This window comes from Eutrigla gurnardus (genome assembly GCF_963514095.1).
Source record: "Eutrigla gurnardus genome assembly, chromosome: 2".
NCBI lineage: Eukaryota > Metazoa > Chordata > Actinopteri > Perciformes > Triglidae > Eutrigla > Eutrigla gurnardus.
The window spans coordinates 25,876,410-25,889,101 of NC_139916.1; the positions used below are offsets into that span (position 1 = coordinate 25,876,410).

General features: G+C 45.4%; 2 protein-coding genes across 2 annotated transcripts in view; one reads left to right on the plus strand and one right to left on the minus strand.

Moving 5' to 3' along the window:
- efcc1 (EF-hand and coiled-coil domain containing 1) overlaps positions 1–12,692 on the plus strand; it is a 303,999-nt gene that overhangs the window by 244,790 nt on the left and 46,517 nt on the right. The window lies entirely within an intron of this gene.
- Positions 1–12,692, minus strand: part of LOC311032398 (copine-9-like) — a 198,243-nt gene that overhangs the window by 130,122 nt on the left and 55,429 nt on the right. The gene's annotated exons all lie outside the window — the stretch shown is intronic.

Consider the following 12,692-nt stretch of genomic DNA (forward strand, 5'->3'; position numbering starts at 1 on the left):
CGGGTCGAAACTTGCATTGCGCCAGCTCCGCCACCCTGCGCCACCCTGCACTGCGCCACGAAACTAGGGCCCTACCTGAAAATGCTAGAGACAGCACTATAAACTACTAGTACAGCCATTTGAAAACCACAGTAAAGTTACACATTGCTGTAGTTAGGGGAGTAAGTGAGTACAAGACACCGAATACGTACGTTTCACATTTTTGTATATGCTCTTTGTAATTCAACAGCATTGTGCAAAAAATGCAGAAAAATACACTACAGTCACTTATTTAGAACAAACATAAGAAACACCCTTTTGGTAAAGCTTCAATTCACAGTGGTTCCTCCAACATCTGGTTGCACCCTCCGACCAGCCTCAGCCAACGTGAGGCTGTGATTGACAACATGGTCCACAACTGTAGCCCTAATTTCATTAGGAATCTGCCGATGTATTTGGCCTCTTCTCCCTCTTCCTCTGTTCTGTAGAAATGATCCACACTATGTCCTGCTCGGTTCATATACGCTTGCCAAGTGAGGGTTCATGGGATTCATCCCTGAGTGACTGTGAACAAGTGGCTTGTCATTGATTACAACTAATACTTCACACACCTCCTCGTGAGTGAAAGCTGAAGTTCCCCTGAGAGCAATTCTTCAATTTAGGAGACATTTCCAGAAAAAAATGATAAAGAAAGGTATACAATTTGATAACTTATTCAACAATTTTGTATGTAATGACTCAAGCAATGAAATGAAGACTATTAGTTTCATTGGGAACGACTAGTCAGCATCCATAAGTACAGTTAATTTTGACTGACATAAGCAAATGATAATGTTATAAAACCGCAGAGAATTGTATGAAAGCAATTGATGTATGTCCAAAAGCATTTGCAATTTGTTCAGAGGAAGGATAAATTGCTACTATGATGTGCACAAACGACTAAATGTTGTGGAAGTTGATTCATTCTGATCTGAGAAAAGCACCAAAGCAACTGAGAAAAACTTTAACTAAGTACTTCGTTTTTCAGCTAAGTATTTGGTGAAAATGTCATCTACTTCTTAAATCGAAACTTTACTTATTTCAAGCATTTATATTGAACTTCCCATTTTAAAATAGACCACAGCTGAAGGCAACAGATTGAGGTGCTGCTCTGCCTGCAGATTGCTGGAATATAGATATTTTTCTGATCTTGCAGATGGGTCATTAGCACTGTTTATTGTGCATCGCCTCATAATCTCAAGCGAGGCTCTGAGGACAGAGGGTGTTGTATGCTGTACAGATTGTAAAGCCCCCTGAGGTGAATTTGTGATATTTGACTGAATAGATCAAGCTGACTCTCTGGCTCCTGCATACCTTAGATTATGGGGTAGACAACCTTAGGCATGTAGACCTCTATTGGCAATAGCTTAAATAACTAACAATACGTGTGCAAGAGTTTTTCTTGGACATGTTGACGTGTCCTCTCATCAGCATCCAAATGACCTCTTAGTTGTTTAGTGGCTGGTTATTTACGACATTTCTTTTGACCTGCATTCCCCAAAAAGCCACCCTACTCTTCCCCTGATTGGCTGGAACTTGTTGCCTTTGCAGAATGTGTTAAGTTTGCTGCTGATGAAGACTTGTGGAAGGTCGGCATGTTAATGACTTCTACTCAGTTTGTATGTTTTCATCAGAATGGCAGCCTTCTTGTATGGTGCTCTCATATATAAATCTAATGTCTTGATCATGGGAGAAAAATGTTTTAGAAAAAATGTTTCTCTGCCTTTATGAATGGAAGAAGATTAGTGATCCATTGAGATTTCAATTTTGAGGTGTTGCCATAGTTAAACTTGTTGTTAACCTAAACATTTTAAAAGTGGTATTTCATATAAAAAGATTGCCACTCCGGTTAAAAAACTGCAAATGACTCCCATCTGTTCTTCCTTGTTCTTATAGATGGTGGCGTGGATAAACACTCATCTTAGCGCAAAATGGTAAAATAATTAACATACTGGTCAAACTGGTAGAGGTACATTTATTTGACCAAAAGGTGAAAATACTGTGTTGTATATATGTTCCATGGAAATGGACATTTGATTCAGGAAACAACAGAAACGATTAATTCAAATGTCCCTTTAAACAACGTCTTCTGGGTCAATCTCCAGAGTCATTATCATCATTTTATGTAAATTAGGTACTTTATTATAATATACACTTAGCTGTCATACCAATTACAAGTGTTGAACTGATGTCTGTGATTTATTTATAGGTCATTTATGTAAATAAGAGACACTTAACAATGTTATTCACCTAGCCATTCATTGTATTGTGAGTGTATTTTTCGTTGTGTAGTTTACTATTTTATATTATAATAAATGTGTGTTTGACGCAATCTTGAAGACATCCTTTTCCTTTTCACTGATGCAGTGACATAGACTTTGTTTGAGTGGCCTCTGGGCAACGTCTTATCTGAAGCATGCCCTTGGTAAAAGCCTGGGAGCTGCACAGAATTACAATGTTTACATTCTAAATTGTGTTTGCTCGTTTTAGTGAAGGCCAAAAAGGAGCAGGGACAATTTAAAGTGACTTACATTCACTTACATTGTTTTTTTAATTTAACTTTATTCTATTTGGTGTTTACCTTCCATTTACTTAAGACATTCTGCAGAAAAATGCACATAAATTGTTCATCAAGGAAAAAAGTCGGTTTTAACATGTTTTTTTATAAGCTTTCAATGATTAATGAATCTTCCACATTAGGTACAAACTGTTACCACTTACACTCCTGGTAGAACTCCATTAGGATCTCAGGGACAGTGACCATTACTTGTAATGTCAAATGTTTTCTTTTAAATGTGCATAAAGCACCAGTAAAAAAAATTATTTTTTGGTGCACGTTTTCCTCCTTACTGAAGCAAAAACTGAATATGAAGTCAAAGCGTGCACTGGGTGGGAATTGTGTACCACAACAGTATAAGAAGGTTTGCATTTGGATTCAGGTAGCACCTACAATGGCCACCAAAAGCAGTGATGTACAACAGTTGAGAGGCACTGTGTGTTTGTGTGTGCGTGTTTTACAGTCATGTGGGGACATCTGATAACACTCACATTGTGGGGACTCACTTTTTTTTTTAGATCAAATGGGGACAATTGCACATTTAACATGAATCATTATATTTTCGGGTGAAGACTTGGTTAAAGGTTTGGGTAAGGTTAGGTTTAGGGTCAGGAATAAGATGGTAGCGGTTAAGGGTTAGGTTTGGGTTAAAACAGTTAGGTTAGGGGTCTTCGGGAAATGAATGTAAGTCTACGTAATGTCCCCAAAAGTCATGAAAACATGACTGTGTCCTTGTGTGTGTGTGTGTGTGTATATGAGTGTGTGTATGCTTAATAATTCAGCATTAATGATTTACTTTGTCAGAAGATTAAGATTAAGCAGGCAGCTGCTGTCCCAGAGGAGGAAGCTCCCAGCTCATGCCGTGAAAAACTTTCATTGACTTATTGACTTCTTTGACTCTTATGCAAGCCGAATAACACAAATAGCTTTTAGATGTCTGAATTACATTTTCAGCTAATTATTTTACTTCATTAAATTTGAATAGACTACAGCATTGTTTGTGAAGTGAATATTGAAGGTCTTGCTAGTCACCCAATAAGTCAGGCTGTTCTTTTGTCTCACATCAGCCCAAACTCTACGATAACGGCCCAGATTAAGTTTCTTCTAACTCGCTGACATCGTTTCTATGGATGTCACGTTACCAGAAATGTAGCAGTTTATATAAAAACCAATGATATTCCATGATTCTCGAAAAACAATTTGGTGCCACAGAAAAGAACAGAAAGTAAAACAATGAATCTCACATATTTAAGCTAACAGCTGGCACACCAATAGATTTCTTTTTAACTCTGGATACACAACAAAAATGCCTCATCTCTGCCTTTTATGGCCTCGTTGACTTTGTCTCTTCCACTCCCTTCTTGCTCAAACATAAAACAATTATGGGAGGTGGTATTAAGCTGTCGAAGAAAAGTGGAATTGATCTGGTGCACACATCTTCGCAACAGATAAGAATCCACACTACCAATTAGGGGTGTCAGGATTATATTATATTTGACTTTCAATAGTAAGGTCACAACCTTGGAGATACATTGTTTTACCAGCACTGACAGCTATGTTATTGGTTTCATGTCTATTATATGTTTTTAATTCTTCTTTAAAAATGAAACTACATGGTATCGTAATTTAATTTCAATGCATCGTTGAAACGGTGTGTAAAAACACTCCATGTAAGTTTATGTAATTCAACCTTGTTATTACTCAATTCAAATTTGCACATTGATATCAAATCACCTCCGCGTCTGAAGCTATGAGCAGGTTCTGGGTTCACTTGTTGTTAATATCCACCTGCTTCCAGATTCCTGATTTTGCCTACATTGTTGTTTAGTTACCTTCTGATGAATCTGGTCATTATGGTTAATACTTGATTTACGCTACTTCACCGGCTACTCTGGACACAAGTGTTGAATGTCTAGATTCCTTATTGACAGTAGTCCTAACAAACATATCAATTCAGACTGCAGCTTATTTGGTTATTGGCTGAGTATCGGTAGCCAAGTGTTGTTGATGTATTCAGTTAATGACCACACAGGGGTGATCGAAGAGAAGAAGAGCAGCTCTGATCAATAGGAGGTATGTGATCGGCTCTTTGGCCTCCTCTTGTACCTGACCCCATGCTGGGTTCTCCTCAGAAACCCCTGCAGGGAATCGATCCCCCTTATGGAAGAATGGAGGAGTTAAAAGTTTTCCCCTCCTGTCTGCCTTCGCCTACCTGCCTCCTCTGTGAGTGATTTCAAATTATATATATATATGAGTGTTTCCCCTACCATTGTACAGACCACGATGTCGCTTTCTACTTTGAAAACACGGAAAGTTGACACTGTATTTTGATAAGCTGTTGCACTCTTCAGACTCGTGGTGTGAGCGGAACCTGGCCGGTACCGGAACCGGACCGGTACCGGAACCGGACCGGTGCATTTATAAGAAAAATGCCGCTGCGTGTCTCCGTCCAAAATCCGCTTTCCTCGCGCTGCCTGCTCGCACAGATCCGCTCATGCGCACATTCGCTTATGCAGGTCGAGTGTTGTCGAGAAATATATGCGGAGACGGCGGTCCTTAAAAACAACATCAAGCCATGCGTGTGTAGTATTAGGACGTGATGACGTATGTACAACCGGCTAACGGGCCAAAGCCTATTTGGGCTGGAGCAGTGTGAATGCAAAGCCGCGGGGGACCCTCCTGGGGCAATCGTGCCGAGGCACGCTACTGATCGCGCCCTTAGGCAGCCTATGTTAATACAATAAGGATTGTTTTTTGATAAGCTGTGGAACTCTGAGTACCTATTTCTACCTGAATTTCTATGAACTATTAGGCTGTTGATAACTTATATTTTACTTGATAAAATAAGAATATATGCACTCATATGTCGTTGTAGTGTTTTACAGTATCTGTAGCTATTAATGTGATGCTCCTCATTTTCCAGCCATATTTTTCCGGACCCTAATTTTGGATCATTTCCATCAACCGGCACCTTAATAAGTCACTCTCTCCTTGAATCCTTGAAAACCTTGAATACATTCTGGTTGAACAAAAATGTTGAATGCAAATATAATAATTGCAGAATTGCAGACTGCTTGCTGTGCCACCTGACTTAATCCAACTGCACCAATACACCATCTCACGAGTCTCGTCTGTTTAGGGTTTTTTCGGTGGGTACCACCGGGCCTGAAAAAAATTCTAGGGGAAACACTGTATATATATATATATATATTGTCTGGAGAAAGGAAGGAAGCTGCTTTGTCTCTTGTTGGTAAGTCATAAACTAATTGTAGATTTGGGTTTAGGCATTGTGTGAGTTAAGCTAGTTGTAACATTTAGGGCCCTAGTTTCGTAGACCAGGCGCAGTCAGCTCTCAGCGCACCTGCGCCACGCCGACGGGATGTGTCCGCCTGGACTTTGCAAGTTTGGTGCACCGCGCAGGCTCGCGCAGGCACACCTCCCGTCACTCCCACCCGCGCAAGTGGGAAAGAGGGAGGAGAAGAAGGCGTGAGTGGGAGACGAGGAGGAGACGAGGCGTGGACTGGGATTAATACAGCCGATTCAGATCTTCACCAATCAAATGAGCTCCTCTCCTCTCCTTTAATGCGTTAGGGGAGGTTCAGTGCAAGATCCGTCACTTGACAACCCGATGACAGAAGCAGCGCCGCCGCTCCCACCACGCTCATCACGCGCTGTGCGTGCGTACCATAATAATAACAATGCCGATATTATAAAAAACAGGAGAGAGAGAGGGAGATGTTTTGGTCCGAGAGGCTGAGTTTCTGTTACGCGTGCCATCCGCCTTTGATCTGACGTCAGATGTGACGGGACAATCTATATAGATATAAATTCACGTGTTGATTCAATTAGTTGCATTAAATATAGTGCTGGGCGGTATGACCAAAAATGTATATCACGGTATTTTTCAAAATGATATCGGTTTCACGGTATTTGACGGTATTTTTTTTTTCAAGCACGACTGGGTGTTAACCTAATTTTCTAATAATTTAGAGAATAATTACTGCAGTAAATTGGCTTGGACTGACATATTTTAATGTCATAAGGAGTGAATATTGTAGAAAAACATTAATGTCCACACTAGCATTAATGATGTGAAGGAATCAGAATGCATGACTGTTGCAGTCAAAATACAGAACCCTTTATTGTTTTGCAACTTGAAAAAACATCTTTTGTAAACCAACTGGCTACACAATGTAAACAATACGTCTCCTGTAACTGCAATATGAAGACTTCTTTATCCACTGGACATCAATTAAGGCAACATCCATAAATAATATTGAAACAAATAAATAGTTCCACAGTTTGCTTTTCTTGTCGTAGGCAGTCCCCCTAGCAAACGTGTCTATGAGTGACATTTGACTCGTCTCTTCTCCCGCAGTGCGAACAGCGGCTACAACTTTAGCCCGACGGCATTTGCAGAATATTGTTGTTTGTTCGACGTCGATTTTTTAAAGCCGAAGAATTTCCAAACAACAGACACGGCTCCTCTTTTCGGCACAAGTTCTTCTGTTTCATTGCTTGCTCGTTCGGAACTTTCGGCGAAAGTTTCGGCGAAAAAAAGAAATGGATAAACACGGCGAAAGTTTCGGCAAAAAGAAACTTTCGCCGTGTTTATCTATTTTTTCACCGCATCTTACGCTCAACACAGGCTGTGCTCTCGCATGCTGCTTGTTTGGTGCAGCTGCTAAACAGCCCCCTCTCAAACAATGTCCGGCGGCGCGACGTTCCGCCGCTCTGCGTTCCCGACGTTCATACGCTACACACTCACCGGTATTGGGGTATATGAAAAATGCATATCATAAACAAAAAAACCACCGGTATTCGGTATGAACCGGTATACCGCCCAGCACTAATTAAATAGTGTTTGTTGTGATTATTTATTGCATTTAAATGTGCCTGGAACTGTGGAAACCTGCCTGTGAGGTCTCGGTGACGTGTGCGCACTGCGCGCTGTCAGCCAAACTTCCACTCCGCCAGCTGTGATTCGCATTGAATGAATGGACTTTATTTACGCCTTGCGCCTTGCGCCTTGCGCCGAGAGTAGACCAGGTCGGAGCTGGCGAGCTTTCAGCGCAGTCTCGGCGAGGCTTTTTGCCACGAAACTTCCGCTACGCCAAGCTGAATCTGTGACGCCTCCCCCTGCTGCACCGCCACACCCATCTTGGCGCAGGCGATCCACCAAACTGCCAAACTGACCGTGCGCAAGGCTGCGCGGGTCGAAACTTGCATTGCGCCGGCTCCGCCACCCTGCGCTGCGCCACGAAACTAGAGCCCATTGTCTTGTGTTGATAGCTTGTTGTTTAAATTCTTGTGAAGCTGTCTATGTGTATAAGTGAGCAATCAGCTAGTTTCAGCCAGCTCAGCTGTAGTCAATAGACTTGATTGGAGGGAGGGGCCACAGTCAGTGCATGAGGTAAACTGAGCACTTAAAAGGCTGTCACTACAGCGTCAGCTGCAGCGTCAGCCAGCAGAACGAAGACAAGGGAGTCTATCTGTGGGAGTCCATTGAGGTAGGCATCTCCACCCCCCCCCCCCCCCCCCCCCCCCCATCGCAGCCTTGTGTGTTATCCCAGTCAGGACATCACACTGGAGAAGATTTTACCAGAGACCCTTCACTTGAGGCTGTAACCCATCCAATCTCTGCTACCCACCATTCTCCACTGGTAAGGAACTTGAAGTACTAGGGGGGCTGTGGAACTGCCAGTCTGCAGTCAAGAAGGCGGACACCATTTCAGCCTATGCCTCCCTGCAGACTCTCCACTTCCTGGCCCTTACGGAGACCTGGATCACCCCAGAAAACACTGCCACTCCAGCTGCCCTTTCAACTGCCTACTCGTTCTCACACTCCCCAAGACGAACAGGGCGAGGAGGAGGAACTGGGCTCCTCATCTCACCCAGATGGTCCTACCAGGTCCTTCCTCTGGACCACCTACCCCGATCTACACTTGAATTCCACGCCGTCTCTGTCACCCTTCCTTTCAAGCTCAACATCATAGTGATCTATCGCCCACCCGGTCCTCTCGGTGACTTTTTGGATGAGATGGATGCCCTCCTGAGCTGCTCCCCTGATGATGGCACACCACTCGTCGTCCTCTGTGACTTCAACAACCACCCAGGAAAGCTGCATTCATCTGAATTCATTGACTTCTTTTCCGCATTTGACCTTACACTCTCCCCCTCTCCACCAACTCACCGGGCCGGGAACCAACTTGACCTTGTCTTCACAAGATCCTGTGGCATCTCGGCACTCTCTGTTACCCCTGTTGGGGTTGTAGCAGGAGCAGATTTGGTTATCAACAGTTAATTATTAATATCAATATGATTATCGGTATTAATAATTATATTTAATATATTATCATGATATAATCATGAATAAACGGGGCACCACCCTGGGATCAGGGAAAAGATAACCTAAAACTGTATTCAGTCTCAATATGAAGGTTTTATACTCACATGCCAACCATCGTGATCATTGGCATAGGAGTACAAAACCAATCGAACAATTAAAAAGGCGTGAAATTCAAGCACTAGCCTTCACAACCTGCTGTTATCCAGTGACATATACACAACAAGCACAAGAGACCGCTAGTTATAATATAATAAGATTTATTAAAATCAGTAATAATGATCACAATCAATAACACTGCAATTAACAAAGCCTTATTACCTAACTACCTAACACACAAAGCTAAGCTTAAACAAAGGGAGATACACACGTGGAGTGTGTGTGTGCGTATGTGTGTGTGTGTGTGCGTGCGTGTGTGTGTGTGCGTGCGTGCGTGTCGAGAGAGAGAGAGAGAGAGAGAGAGGGAGAGATGGCTATGGGTGGCCACCGGATGGAGCTATTCCTCGCAGCGTTCAGGGGCGGAGCCACTGAGGTTCGATGGGGTAGCGAGAGAGAGAGAGAGGTGGAGCTATTCCTCGCAGCGGTCAGGGGCGGAGCCACTGAGGTCTGACGGAGTAGCGAGAGAGAGAGAGAGAGAGAGATAGCCGTATGTAGCCACCAGATGTAGCTATGTCCCTAGCGCTCGCCGGGAACAGCTGGCTTAGGACACGTGTGTGCGGCGTGTATGTGTGTGTGTGTTAGCGGGACACAAACAAAGAGAGAGAGGATGCGCGAGCGATATTCGGAGGGACAGAAAGCGTGCCGTTACCACACGGGCTCGCGTGAATGAACTGGCGTTTATTCCGTGAGACCGGTCTTTTAACTGATAGTAGAGGCTTTCTGAGCTCGCGAATATGGCGGAGGTTAGTCGGAAACACTGTTACAGAAATCAACCCAGCTGCGTGGGTACACTATCAGTATTCAAATACAGCAGCACATGAACCAACGGACTCGGCGGTCCGCGATCAGAACTTAAAACACATTAACAAGAATTACAAGCATATCCTACACTATCACTTGTGTCTCTGCCCAGACTGATAGCCTCTTACTGGTATCGTTGCGTAAGACGATGACGGCGTTCCGTAACGGCGGTGGTTCGTGGGTCCCCGGCGTCAGCGGGGGACGTGATGAGTCGGCTTCGTCCAGACGAGAGCGGAGCGGGTTTCCTCTCGTTGATCAAACTCAAATAAAGAAAACAGTCCGTGTTTCTTTCTTCCACGGACGGCGATATAATCGCGGCTTGGCGATTTAGTCAGCTTACTTCAGACAGCGTCTGGTAGCTGGAAGGCAGGAACCGGCTTGGTTCCTCTTGTTGCAGCGGTGCGCTGCAGGAGGGGGTCGCCTCCCGTTGCAACGTGGTGTTGCGCCGGTAGCGCTGGAACCAGCGCCCGGGTAGGAGTGGGAGCCAGAGAGTAAGAGTGAAGAAGAGAGCGTTCTCCGGGCGGCTTCGGTTTATAAAGCTCAGGCCGCTCCAGGGGACCCCCCGGGGTTCCCTGAAGATGTCAGCCAATGGGGCACTCGTTGGGTGGCGTCACATCTCTCACCTGGGTGAGATGTGAAACTAAAATGGCGGTGTAGTTTTTAATCCCCTTTGTCCCTTTGTCCTGGCCGCATGTGTAGGCTTCTGTAGGCCGCATTGTGTAGTCCTAACGGTTAGGTCCCAACACCCCGCTCACCGTGTCTGACCACCACTTTGTGACTTTCTCCCTCCCCATGGAGCCCACCACATCCCTCCCCTCTACGCCTCGAACGGTCACCAGCCGCCGCAACCTGAAATCCCTCACTCCCTCCGCTCTCTCCTCAACTGTTATCTCCTCGCTACCATCCTCAGAACAGTTCTCCTTAATGTCTACTGAGGAAGCCTCCTCCATCCTGATGTCCTCACTCTCCTCTTCTTTGGACACTCTCTGTCCCCCAATCTCACGACCTGCGCGATCATCTCCCTCCCCTCCCTGGCTGTCTGAACCTCTGCAAACCAACAGATCATTGTTGCGAGCGTCAGAGAGAAAATGGAAGAAATCGGGCCAGCACGAGGACCTTGCTCACTACCACCACCTCCTCTCTGACTTCACCTCAACTGTTTCAGCAGCTAAATCTGCCTTCTACCTGGCAAAGATCAACTCTTCTGCCTCCAACCCCAGGAAACTCTTCTCCATGTTCTCCTCCCTCCTCACCCCTCCTACCCCTCCCCCTCCTTCCTCCCTTACTGCTGATGACTTTGCAACTTACTTTACCAAGAAAGTAAATGACATCAGCTCCTCATTCACGCCTATTCCCTCCCGGAAAACATCTCCCCCAACTCTCAACTCTGATGGCCTTACCAGCTTTAGCCCCCTCACCTCTGAAGATGTTCACGCACTTGTTACATCTAACCGTGCCACCATCTGCTCCCTTGACCCGATTCCCTCCTCTCTTCTCCAGGACATCACCCGCGACATCTTGCCATTCCTCACCACCCTGATCAACTCCTCCCTCACCTCAGGTGTCATTCCAGCGGCTTTTAAGACAGCTACAGTGAAGCCTCTCCTAAAAAAACCCACCCTAGATGCTACTGATATCCAAAGCTACAGACCTGTATCTCTTCTATCATTCCTCTCTGAAACATTGGAACGTGCCGCCTACGACCAACTGTCATCCTATCTCTCGCAGAACAACCTCCTTGACCCTAATCAATCAGGATTCAGGACTGCTCACTCCAGTGAGACGGCCCTCCTCACAGTGACCGAGTCCCTGCGAGACGCCAGAGCCTCATCCCACTCCTCCGTTTTCATTCTCCTCGACCTATCTGCTGCATTCGACACAGTCAACCACCAAATCCTCCTCTCCACTCTGGCTGAACTTGGCATAACTGACTCTGCTCTCACCTGGTTTACATCATACCTGACAAATCGCACCTTTCAGGTCGCATGGAATGGCTCTATGTCCAAACCCTGTTCTCTGGACACGGGTGTCCCTCAAGGCTCAGTATTAGGACCGCTTCTGTTCTCACTATACACCAGATCACTAGGTTCTGTTATTACATCGCATGGATTCTCCTACCATTGCTACGCAGATGACACCCAGCTGTTGCTCTCTTTTCCCCCAACCTCTGACACTCACATTGCAACTCGCAACTGCCCTCGCATGGACCTGTCGGTCACTGTCGAGGGCATCACAGTATTACCTTCCTCAACTGCGAGGAACCTGGGTGTAATCCTTGATGACCAACTATCCTGCACCCCCAACATCACTGCTGTGGCCCGATCCTGCAGATTTGCCCTCTACAATATCCCCAGGATTCGGACCTTCCTCACAAAGGATGCAACGCAACTCCTGGTCCAAGCACTGGTCCTCCGCCTTGACTACTGCAACTCTCTCCTGGCCGGACTCCCGGCCTCTGCGATTAAACCATTGCAGCATATCCAGAACGCTGCAGCACGCCTTATCTTCAATCTACCCAAATTCTCCCACGTGACCCCCCTCCTCCGTGACCTCCACTGGCTCCCTGTTGCAGCACGCATCCAATTCAAGACGATGGCACTGGCCTTCAGGGCCATCAATGGAACGGCATCCATCTACCTTCAAACACTGGTCAAACCTCATGCCCCGAAGCGAGGACTTCGCTCCTCTACTTCAGCTGGCCGGCTGGTACCACCATCGCTGAAATCAAACAAATGTCGCTCAGCAAAGTCCAGACTCTTCTCTGTTCTGGCGCCTCAGTGGTGGAACGAACTCCCGACCAATGTCAGGACA